The sequence below is a fragment of the Tribolium castaneum genome, chromosome 1, assembly GCF_031307605.1.
Source record: "Tribolium castaneum strain GA2 chromosome 1, icTriCast1.1, whole genome shotgun sequence".
In the NCBI taxonomy this organism is placed as follows: domain Eukaryota; kingdom Metazoa; phylum Arthropoda; class Insecta; order Coleoptera; family Tenebrionidae; genus Tribolium; species Tribolium castaneum.
The window spans coordinates 2,823,597-2,836,082 of NC_087394.1; positions in this window are offsets into that span (position 1 = coordinate 2,823,597).

Here is a 12,486-nt window from a genome sequence, read left to right on the forward strand (position 1 = left end):
CTGTTTAAGAAGAAAAATGTTAACAAACATAAGTCAAAAAAACAAGAATTTATTTGTACAAATGTAACGTCTTTCTAAAAAAGAAAAAATGTCTCATAAAGTTATAAATTGGTGTTTCAAAAATGAATTGCTGCATTATTTTTTTATTTAGCGTCACTTTCCCTTAGGGTGATTTATTGGAGATAAACAATGGATTTAATTCAGAGGTCGCTGCTGTGTTGGGGGTTAGAAGAGTAAATAATTCGGAAACAAGCTGAGAAGAGATCATGGTGACATAATATCCACGAATACTGCGAGTCCTAAAGAAAATTTAAGGACTTATATTAAAACATTAGATATTTGGGACACCTCATAGCGGGATTTATTTTTTCGTATAAAGCTTGCTTTTTGCGATAATCGCACAATAGTTTGGAATAATAAACAAGAATCGGTGTTTTTGTGGTAGTTTTGTTCGCCACAAATCGCCAAAACATTTAAACCTTTTCACAGTGCCAATCAGTGCGCCCCTAAAAAATTAACAGACAGACAATAATTCGCACCGCAAATCTAGGATTTGTATCACTCTTTTAATGATCTATCATTTGCAAAAAAGATTATTGTTGTCCGGCTTTTTTTCGAGAAAATGCAAATAAAAGCAAAAATTAGATCATGTACTCAAAAATTCATAACTCAAAAACTAAAAGTCGTAGAGCAATGCGGTTTGTTCTAGTGAATTCAGCGGCTCATTTTCTGTATTATACCAACTTTTCACGAGATTTCAAATTTTGAATTTTTTTGCTAAAACTTCCTGAATACACTTACCTTTAAAAAGGTAAAAAAATTATTTTTTTTTAAAACTCGTTCTATCGTAGGTTTTTGGACTTGTATATGCCCTTACATTCCTCGACAGTTGTTAAAAGTCAAAAAAAAGTCCATATGTTCGAATTTTTGATGTTTGATTTTTTCAATTTTTGTCGCGAATTTTGTCGATTTCCGGTACCCTGATCATTTATCAAGCAATAACTCCGGAACTATTAGAGATAACCCTATAATGTGTACTATCATTGGAAAGCTCTTTTAATGATATATCATTTGCAAAAAAGATTATTGTTGTCCGACTTATAGTTTTCGAGAAAATGCAAATAAAAGCAAAAATTAGATCATATATTCAAAAATTCATAACTAAAAAACTATTGGGAATTTGGCGCTTTTCTTGATTCCAATCGATTCCCCGGATCATTTTGCATAGGTGTGATTCAAAATAGTTCCACTTTTTAGAATAGTTTAGCCGTAAATGAGAAAATAAAAAAAATTAAAAAAAAGTTAAAAAGTTAGAAATGGGTCAATTTTTAAAGTGTCTCAAAATCAAATAAAACCGATTCTATCTTATAGATTTTGATGTGCTCTTTCCGATAGAAAAAAGCGTTTTCTCCTAGCTCTTTTAGTTTCGCCGTAATCGGCGTTTGAAAGTTGAAAATTTTTTTGCGAGATATCGCCTTCAGTCCTATGCCATTTTGTAGAGTTTTTTATTCCGGTTATCCTCGATTTTTCCGTTTTTCGATAACTCTAATAGTTTCGCCGTAAAACAGTAGATATTTGGGACACCTCATGGAGGGATTTATTTTTTCGTATAAAGCTTGCTTTTTGCGATAATCGCACAATAGTTTGGAATAATAAACAAGAATAGGTGTTTTTGTGGTAGTTTTGTTCGCCACAAATCGCCAAAACATTTAAACCTTTTCACAGTGCCAATCAGTGCGCCCCTAAAAAATTAGCAGACAGACAATAATTCGCACCGCAAATCTAGGATTTGTATCACTCTTTTAATGATCTATCATTTGCAAAAAAGATTATTGTTGTCCGGCTTATAGTTTTCGAAAAAATGTAAATAAAAGCAAAAATTAGATCATGTACTCAAAAATTCATAACTCAAAAACTAAAAGTCGTAGAGCAATGCGGTTTGTTCTAGTGAATTCAGCGGCTCATTTTCTATATTATACCAACTTTTCACGAGATTTAAAATTTTCAATTTTTTTGCTAAAACTTCCTGAGTAAATACACTTACATTTAAAAAGGTGAAAAAATTAAATTTTTTTAAAACTCGTTCTATCGTAGGTTTTTGGACTTGTATATGCCCTTACATTCCTCTACAGTTGTTAAAAGTCAAAAAAAGTTCATATGTTCGAATTTTTGATGTTTGATTTTTTCAATTTTTGTCGTGAATTTTGTCGATTTCCGGTACCCTGATCAATTATCAAGCAATAACTCCGGAACTATTAGAGATAACCCTAAGATGTGTACTATCATTGAAAAGCTCTTTTAATGATCTATCATTTGCAAAAAATATTATTGTTGTCCGACTTATAGTTTTCGAGAAAATGCAAATAAAAGCAAAAATTAGATCATATATTCAAAAATTCATAACTAAAAAACTATTGGGAATTTGGCGCTTTTCTTGATTCCAATCAATTCCCCGGATCATTATGCATAGGTGTGATTCAAAATAGTTCCACATTTTAGAATAGTGTAGCCGTAAATGAGAAAATAAAAAAAAATTAAAAAAAATTAACACCCCCCCCCTTAGAAATCGGTCAATTTTTAAAGTGTCCTAAAATCAAATAAAACCGAAATCTTATAGATTTTGATGTGCTCTTTCCGATCTAAAAAAGCGTTTTCTCCTAGCTCTTTTAGTTTCGCCGTAATCGGCGTTTGAAAGTTGAAAATTTTTTTGCGAGATATCGCCTTCAGTCCTAAGCCATTTTGTACAGATTTTTATTCCGGTTATCCTCGATTTTTCCGTTTTTCGATAACTCTAATAGTTTCGCCGTAATTGGCGTTTAAAAATTGAAAAAAAGCGAAAATGAAAACAGTAGATATTTGGGACACCTCATGCCGGGATTTATTTTTTCGTATAAAGCTTGCTTTTTGCGATAATCGCACAATAGTTTGGAATAATAAACAAGAATCGGTGTTTTTGTGGTAGTTTTGTTCGCCACAAATCGCCAAAACATTTAAACCTTTTCACAGTGCCAATCAGTGCGCCCCTAAAAAATTAATCACAGCCAGACAATAATTCGCACCGCAAATCTAGGATTTGTATCGGTCGTGTTTCCTGTCCGAATTGAATTCAAGCGAGCGCTTGTTAAAAATTCGTTTTTGTTAAAAACCCAGTCGATCGACAGGCATTTAGCAAAACAAAATGTCAGGGCGCGAATTAAATTCGTCCGCTAATTTATTTCCGGGCTCATACGTAAATTAACAACGGGAATAAATCGCATCAGTCGCTGATAGAGCGCTCTCGATATCGGGAGAACAAATCGCCTTTCCACTCGTTTCGAATTATTCGCACCGTCAGTTCCAAATATTCGGATTTAATCTGCGTCTAATAAAGAAAGCACTCGGCGTATGTTAACCCCTTTAACCGCTTTATATGCGAAATTAAAACGCTGCCATAAAATCGAAACCAAGGCCCGAACGGACCGGAGAAATTAACACGGAGGGGTTTAACACATAATGTAACTATTTATTCCAAATTTATTATTTTAATTTTCGGACGGTGGAGACCACAAGCACCTAACCAGAGTCAAGTTAAATCGATAATAAAGTTTCGGTTTCACAAATTTAAGACATTTTAGCAAAAAAGAGAGAGTTAAAGTTCTGTTTTACTTCCTCTATTTTTTTTTCTTGTGCTTGGTTTTCGATCATACTGTATTGGGTTAAGCTGAATAGTCTTGGCTAAACTTTGTCCAAATAAACAAATAATAAAAATCAGTAAATAGACTCGAAAATTACATTTTTGTCGTATATACATCTTCATTGCAAAGATCTTGAACAAAAATGGTGGATGCGCCGGGTTATTTATTAAAAAATTCATAATTCAAAAATTATAAGTCGTAGAGCAAAACTCGTAAAGCGGCTCATTTTCTGTATTATACCAACTTTTCACGAGATTTAAAATTTTGAATTTTTTTGCTAAAACTTCCTGAGTAATACACTTACCTTTAAAAAGGTGAAAAAAATATTTTTTTTTAAAACTCGTTCTATCGTAGGTTTTTGGACTTGTATATGCCCTTACATTCCTCGACAGTTGTTAAAAGTCAAAAAAAAGTCGATATGTTCGAATTTTTGATGTTTGATTTTTTCAATATTTGTCGCGAATTTTGTCGATTTCTGGTACCCGGATCATTTATCAAGCAATAGCTCCGAAACTATTCGAGATAACCCTATGAAGTGTAGTATCGTTGAAAAGCCCTTTTAATGATCTATCATTTGCAAAAAAGATTATGGTTGTCCGACTTATAGTTTTCGAGAAAATTCAAATAAAAGCGAAAATTAGATCATATACTCAAAAATTCATAACTAAAAAACTATTGGGAATTTGGCGCATTTTTTGATTCCAATCGATTCCCCGGATCATTTTGCATCGGTATGAATCAAAATAGTTCCACTTTTCAGAATAGTTTAGCCGTAAATGAGAAAATAAAAAAAAATAAAAAAAAATTAACACCCCCCCCTTAGAAATCGGTCAATTTTTAAAGTGTCTCAAAATCAAATAAAACCGATTCTATCTTATAGATTTTGATGTGCTCTTTCCGATCTAAAAAAGCGTTTTCTCCTAGCTCTTTTAGTTTGGCCGTAATCGGCGTTTGAAAATTGAAAATTTTTTTGCGAGATATCGCCTTGAGTCCTATGCCATTTTGTAGAGTTTTTTATTCCGGTTATCCTCCATTTTTCCGTTTCTCGATATCTTTAATAGTTTTGCCGTAATTGGCGATTGAAAATTGAAAAAAAGTGAAAATGGAAACCTTTTTTTGCGTTTTTCTCAAAAACTGTAAGACTTAGAGCAACGAACAAAAATCCAACTGATAGCGCTTAATTTTATCTATTTTTTCGTCCAAACCCGGAGCCGCTCCGGGCAACGGTTCCGGCTACAGAGGCGATCAAAGTTTTTCACTAAAAAAATTCATAAAAAAAAAACTAAAAGTCGTAGAGCATTGCGGTTTGTTCTATTGAATTCTACGGCTCATTTTACATATTATATCGATTTTTCACAAAAATTAAAAATTTAAAATTTTTTGCCTAAATTTAGGGTAGCTATTTGTCATAGTGAAAAATTTTATTCATTAAAAAAATTCATAACTCGAAAACTAAAAATCGTAGAGCAGTGCGGTTTGTTCCATTGGATTCAGCGGCTTTTTTTCTCTATTATACTAATTTTTCACGCAATTTAAAATTTTCAATTTTTTTGCTCAAATTTCCTGAGTACACTTACCTTCAAAGAGGTAAAAAAAAAAATTTTTTTTTAAACTCACTCCAGTAGATTTTTATGGACTTCTACATGTCTTAACAACCCATAAAAGTTGTTAAAAGTCCACAAAAAGTCCATATGTTCGATTTTTTGATGTTTGATTTTTTCAATTTTCGTCGCAGTTTTTGTCAATTTTGGGTACTCGGAACATTTCTCGAGCAATAGCTCCGAAACTATTCGAGATAACCCTATGAAGTGTAGTATCGTTGAAAAGCCCTTTTAATGATCTATCATTTGCAAAAAAGATTATGGTTGTCCGACTTATAGTTTTCGAGAAAATTCAAATAAAAGCGAAAATTAGATCATATACTCAAAAATTCATAACTAAAAAACTATTGGGAATTTGGCGCATTTTTTGATTCCAATCGATTCCCCGGATCATTTTGCATCGGTATGAATCAAAATAGTTCCACTTTTCAGAATAGTTTAGCCGTAAATGAGAAAATAAAAAAAAATAAAAAAAAATTAACACCCCCCCCTTAGAAATCGGTCAATTTTTAAAGTGTCTTAAAACCAAATAAAACCGATTCTATCTTATAGATTTTGATGTGCTCTTTCCGATCTAAAAAAGCGTTTTCTCCTAGCTCTTTTAGTTTGGCCGTAATCGGCGTTTGAAAATTGAAAATTTTTTTGCGAGATATCGCCTTGAGTCCTATGCCATTTTGTAGAGTTTTTTATTCCGGTTATCCTCCATTTTTCCGTTTCTCGATATCTTTAATAGTTTTGCCGTAATTGGCGATTGAAAATTGAAAAAAAGTGAAAATGGAAACCTTTTTTTGCGTTTTTCTCAAAAACTGTAAGACTTAGAGCAACGAACAAAAATCCAACTGATAGCGCTTAATTTTATCTATTTTTTCGTCCAAACCCGGAGCCGCTCCGGGCAACGGTTCCGGCTACAGAGGCGATCAAAGTTTTTCACTAAAAAAATTCATAAAAAAAAAACTAAAAGTCGTAGAGCATTGCGGTTTGTTCTATTGAATTCTACGGCTCATTTTACATATTATATCGATTTTTCACAAGAATTAAAAATTTAAAATTTTTTGCCTAAATTTAGGGTAGCTATTTGTCATAGTGAAAAATTTTATTCATTAAAAAAATTCATAACTCGAAAACTAAAAGTCGTAGAGCAGTGCGGTTTGTTCCATTGGATTCAGCGGCTTTTTTTCTCTATTATACTAATTTTTCACGCAATTTAAAATTTTCAATTTTTTTGCTCAAATTTCCTGAGTAATACACTTACCTTCAAAGAGGTGAAAAAAAAAATTTTTTTTAAACTCACTCCAGTAGATTTTTATGGACTTCTACATGTCTTAACAACCCATAAAAGTTGTTAAAAGTCAAAAAAAAGTCGATATGTTCGAATTTTTGATGTTTGATTTTTTCAATATTTGTCGCGAATTTTGTCGATTTCTGGTACCCGGATCATTTATCAAGCAATAGCTCCGAAACTATTCGAGATAACCCTATGAAGTGTAGTATCGTTGAAAAGCCCTTTTAATGATCTATCATTTGCAAAAAAGATTATGGTTGTCCGACTTATAGTTTTCGAGCAAATTCAAATAAAAGCGAAAATTAGATCATATACTCAAAAATTCATAACTAAAAAACTATTGGGAATTTGGCGCATTTTTTGATTCCAATCGATTCCCCGGATCATTTTGCATCGGCATGAATCAAAATAGTTCCACTTTTCAGAATAGTTTAGCCGTAAATGAGAAAATAAAAAAAAATAAAAAAAAATTAACACCCCCCCCCCTTAGAAATCGGTCAATTTTTAAAGTGTCTCAAAATCAAATAAAACCGATTCTATCTTATAGATTTTGATGTGCTCTTTCCGATCTAAAAAAGCGTTTTCTCCTAGCTCTTTTAGTTTGGCCGTAATCGGCGTTTGAAAATTGAAAATTTTTTTGCGAGATATCGCCTTGAATCCTATGCCATTTTGTAGAGTTTTTTATTCCGGTTATCCTCCATTTTTCCGTTTCTCGATATCTTTAATAGTTTTGCCGTAATTGGCGATTGAAAATTGAAAAAAAGTGAAAATGGAAACCTTTTTTTGCGTTTTTCTCGGAAACTGTAAGACTTAGAGCAACGAACAAAAATCCAACTGATAGCGCTTAATTTTATCTATTTTTTCGTCCAAACCCGGAGCCGCTCCGGGCAACGGTTCCGGCTACAGAGGCGATCAAAGTTTTTCACTAAAAAAATTCATAAAAAAAAACTAAAAGTCGTAGAGCATTGCGGTTTGTTCTATTGAATTCTACGGCTCATTTTACATATTATATCGATTTTTCACAAGAATTAAAAATTTAAAATTTTTTGCCTAAATTTAGGGTAGCTATTTGTCATAGTGAAAAATTTTATTCATTAAAAAAATTCATAACTCGAAAACTAAAAGTCGTAGAGCAGTGCGGTTTGTTCCATTGGATTCAGCGGCTTTTTTTCTCTATTATACTAATTTTTCACGCAATTTAAAATTTTCAATTTTTTTGCTCAAATTTCCTGAGTAATACACTTACCTTCAAAGAGGTGAAAAAAAAAATTTTTTTTAAAACTCACTCCAGTAGATTGTTATGGACTTCTACATGTCTTAACAACCCATAAAAGTTGTTAAAAGTCCACAAAAAGTCCTTATGTTCGATTTTTTGATGTTTGATTTTTTCAATTTTGGTCGCAGTTTTTGTCAATTTTGGGTACCCGGAACATTTCTCGAGCAATAGCTCCGAAACTATTCGAGATAACCCTATGAAGTGTAGCATCGTTGGAAAGCCCTTTTAATGATCTATCATTTGCAAAAAAGATTATTGTTGTCCGACTTATAGTTTTCGAGAAAATTGCAAATAAAAGCAAAACTAGATCGTATATTCAATAATTCATAACTAAAAAACTATTAGGAATTTGGCGATTTTCTTGGCGCCTATTTTCAAATAGTTTTGGCGTAATTAAAAAAAGAAATTTTGTTGATACTCCCCCTTACAAAATTGCCAATTTTAAAAGTGTCTTAAAATCAATTAAAACTCAGCCTACCTAAAAATAAAGCAATTTTTGAAATTTTTGAGCGTCTTAACATAAAAACACAGTTTTTCGTTGTTCTTCCGTCTTTTACATCCAAAAACACCATAAATATTTCGCAAAATTTCATCAAAAACAAGCCGAAAATTTGTTAAATCGGGTAATTTTTGCTTAATAAAATCGAACAAAAGTGAAGAGGCATCGAATGCGATCGTTTACAATAACCCGACGCTGCAAATTACAACACCGTGCCATTGTTATTATGTCCGTAATCAGATCCGATTAGTTTGCTATGGGTAATAAATATCAGCGTCACATTTTAATTGAATTCCGTAGAGCATGCGATGGTATTTCTGTTGAATTATTAATAAAAAAGCAATTATATTTTGGACAAACCAATCTAAGCATTAATCTGCATCGAAATGAAACGCGAGCTTATTACGTTCGGTAATAGATAATGCGCTCAGTTAATTTCAATGCTGCTGCTGCATGATGCATGTCTCTGTGTCAAACGCGGAGTTTAATCACTTATCTAGCGCCGCATAAATTTTACACTATCTATAGAGCGACTTGAAAGTGGCATTCGGAGAGAGAATGACAATCACACACAAATGGAAACGCATAATTTATGTGGATTAGACGAAACGCCGCCTGAATTAGAGAACTGAGCTCGGGCCGAAAATCTTACGTATTCACAATTTGGGGAAAAAATTAATTGATTGATTGCTCACGTTTTGGATGCAAACATTAGTAAACGTTTTAGTTCTAAGAATATTAGTTTTCGAGTTACTAAAGAAATCGAAACATTGAATTCATCAAAAACCAGGTCACAAATCATTAATTAATTAAACATGCTTGGCTTTCTGTTATTGATCAAGTTTATTTTCCAAGGTGGAGCATTATTACATACACCTGTTGATTTAAGACATTTTAATGGTGAATATTCAACAGGTATGTAATTAAATCCCATCAGCGACACGCCAAAATAAACACCGAAAGAAAATGTATACACAAACAGGTAGTGTTTGCAAAAAACACGCCGAAATTAATCCGGTAATGAAATAATGATGCAAGAAAACACATTTTAACTTTTTTTAGCATTTTGCACAAATAAGTACGAGATAACTATTTATTTATTCATTTAATAAAGTCAGCATTCTATTTATATTTCATTGTAAATTGAACGTTTCAAGAAGTTCATTTTCTGTATTATACCAACTTTTCACGAGATTTAAAATTTTGAATTGTTTTGCTAAAACTTAATACCTTCACCTTCAAAAAGGTGAAAAAATTAAATTTTTTTAAAACTCTAGAGTTGTTAAAAGTCAAAAAAAGTTCATATGTTCGAATTTTTGATGTTTGATTTTTTCAATTTTTGTCGCGAATTTTGTCGATTTTCCGGTACCCGGATCATTTATCAAGCAATAACTCCGGAACTATTAGAGATAACCCTATGATGTGTATTATCTTTGGAAAGCTCTTTAATGATCTATCATTTGCAAAAAAGATTATTGTTGTCCGACTTATAGTTTTCGAGAAAATGCAAATAAAAGCAAAAATTAGATCATGTACTCAAAAATTCATAACTAAAAAACTATTGGGAATTTGGCGCTTTTCTTGATTCCAATCGATTCCCCGGATCATTTTGCATAGGTATAAATCAAAATAGTTCCACTTTTTAGAATAGTTTAGCCGTAAATGAGAAAATAAAAAAAAATAAAAAAAAGTTAAAAATCGGTCAATTTTTTTAAGTGTCTCAAAATCAAATAAAACCGATTCTATCTTATAGATTTTGATGTGCTCTTTCCGATCTAAAAAAGCGTTTTCTCCTAGCTCTTTTAGTTTCATCGTAATCGGAATTTAAAAATTGAAAATTTTTTTGCGAGATATCGCCTTCAGTCCTATGCCATTTTCTAAAGTTTTTTATTCCGGTTATCCTCGATTTTTCCGTTTTTCGATAACTCTAATAGTTTGGCCGTAATTGGCGGTTGAAAATCGAAAAAAAGCGAAAATGGAAACATTTTTTTGTGTTTTTCTCGAAAACTGTAATACTTAGAGCAACGGGCAAAAATCCATCTGATAGCGCTTAATTTTATCTATTTTTTCGACCAAACTCGGTGCCGCTCCGGGTAACGGTTCCGGCTACAGGAGCGATCAAAGTTTTTCACTAAAAAAATTCATAAAATAAAAACTAAAAGTCGCAGAGCAATGCGGTTTGTTCCATTGAATTCTACGGCTCATTTTACATATTATAACAATTTTTCACAAGAATTAAGAATATTTAAATTTTTTTGCCTAATAATTTTTCAACAAAAAATTCATAACTCAAAAACTTAAAATCGTAGAGCAATGCGGTTTGTTCCAGTGAATTCAGCGGCTCATTTTCTATATTATACCAACTTTTCACGAGATTTAAAATTTTGAATTTTTTTGCTAAAACTTCCTGAGAATACACTTACCTTTAAAAAGGTGAAAAAAATATTTTTTTTAAAACTCGTTCTATCGTAGGTTTTTGGACTTGTATATGCCCTTACATTCCTCGACAGTTGTTAAAAGTCAAAAAAAGTCCATATGTTCGAATTTTTTATGTTTGATTTTTTCAGTTTTTGTCGCGAATTTTGTCGATTTCTGGTACCCGGATCATTTATCAAGCAATAACTCCGGAACTATTAGAGATAACCCTATGATGTGTACTATCTTTGGAAAGCTCTTTTAATGATCTATCATTTGCAAAAAAGATTATTGTTGTCCGACTTATAGTTTTCGAGAAAATGCAAATAAAAGCAAAAATTAGATCATATACTCAAAAATTCATAACTAAAAAACTATTGGGAATTTGGCGATTTTTTTGGCGCCTATTTTCAAATAGTTTTGGCGTAATTAAAAAAATAAATTTTGTTGATACTTCCCCTTACAAAATTGCCAATTTTAAAAGTGTCTTAAAATCATATACACAAACAGGTAGTGTTTGCAAAAAACACGCCGAAATTAATCCGGTAATGAAATAATGATGCAAGACAACACATTATAACATTTTTTAGCATTTTGTACAAATAAGTACGAGATAACTATTTATTTATTCATTTAATAAAGTCAGCATTCTATTTATATTTCATTGTAAATTGGACGTTTCAAGAAGTATTGATGTTTCTCACAAAGAAACTTCCCCAATTCGGCGAAAAGGGGTTGCTACTATTTTATTCAGTATAATTTTCAGTATAAATTTCATGTTTACCACTTGTAAACATTCCGATTGTTAAATATTGAGAGTAAACATCGACTGACTACCTTGCTATTTATTCAAAAACAGAATTATTTCTCCGTATTGCTGAACGGTAAATATTTATTCAACGATTATGAAAACCACGTAAACACTAAAGTGCTCGTGTTCGAAAAGCCAATTACCAACACGTAACAAAATAAAAGTAGTTATGAGTAAACTAATCGCAAAAAAAATTCATCTGTAGAGCCAAGACTTCAAATCCTGGGGTCTTATGAATAAAGTTAAGTAAATTTACATTTTATCAGAAAGAAAAAGATAGAACTAAAGCAAAAAGATACGTAAAAAAATAAGTACTTCAACTACTTGCGTCTTGGCACACCCTGTACAGTCACGACCAAAAAGAATGAATGTATACGTTTAGCTAGTTTATAAACTAGCTGAATATTGTGTAAACTAGCTGAACAGTTCTAAATTGAAATTTAAAACCTAAAAGATTTTAATCGGACATTTGCTATCCGGCTCGGTTGGTACGGGTGTCATTCTTTTTGATCGTGACTGTACATTACTTGCGTAATTCAAGTAGAAGTAAATTATTGCTAAAACTACAGAATATTCGTATTTTTTCCGTTGTAAATTTATCGGGAAATATTTACAGGCGACTTTGCAGTGATTTTTCAAAAATTGGCCTTTTTTATAACGAAAAGTCCAATAATTTCGAAACGAAAAGAGATAGACCCATAATAGTTTTCATAAAGATACATTATTTTTTATCTAGAATCTAATTGTGCAAAAATATATAACTGCTTTATATAAAAAAAATTAACTTTGGTTTTCTATCCTGTATGCAACACCCTGTGTATAATAAAAATATTTTTAGTTTGTGCGAACTTTAAGTCGATCTATCGGATAATGAACACGTCATGGCAATATTTCAAGTAACAAAAAAGTTATAGACTGATTAGGCACC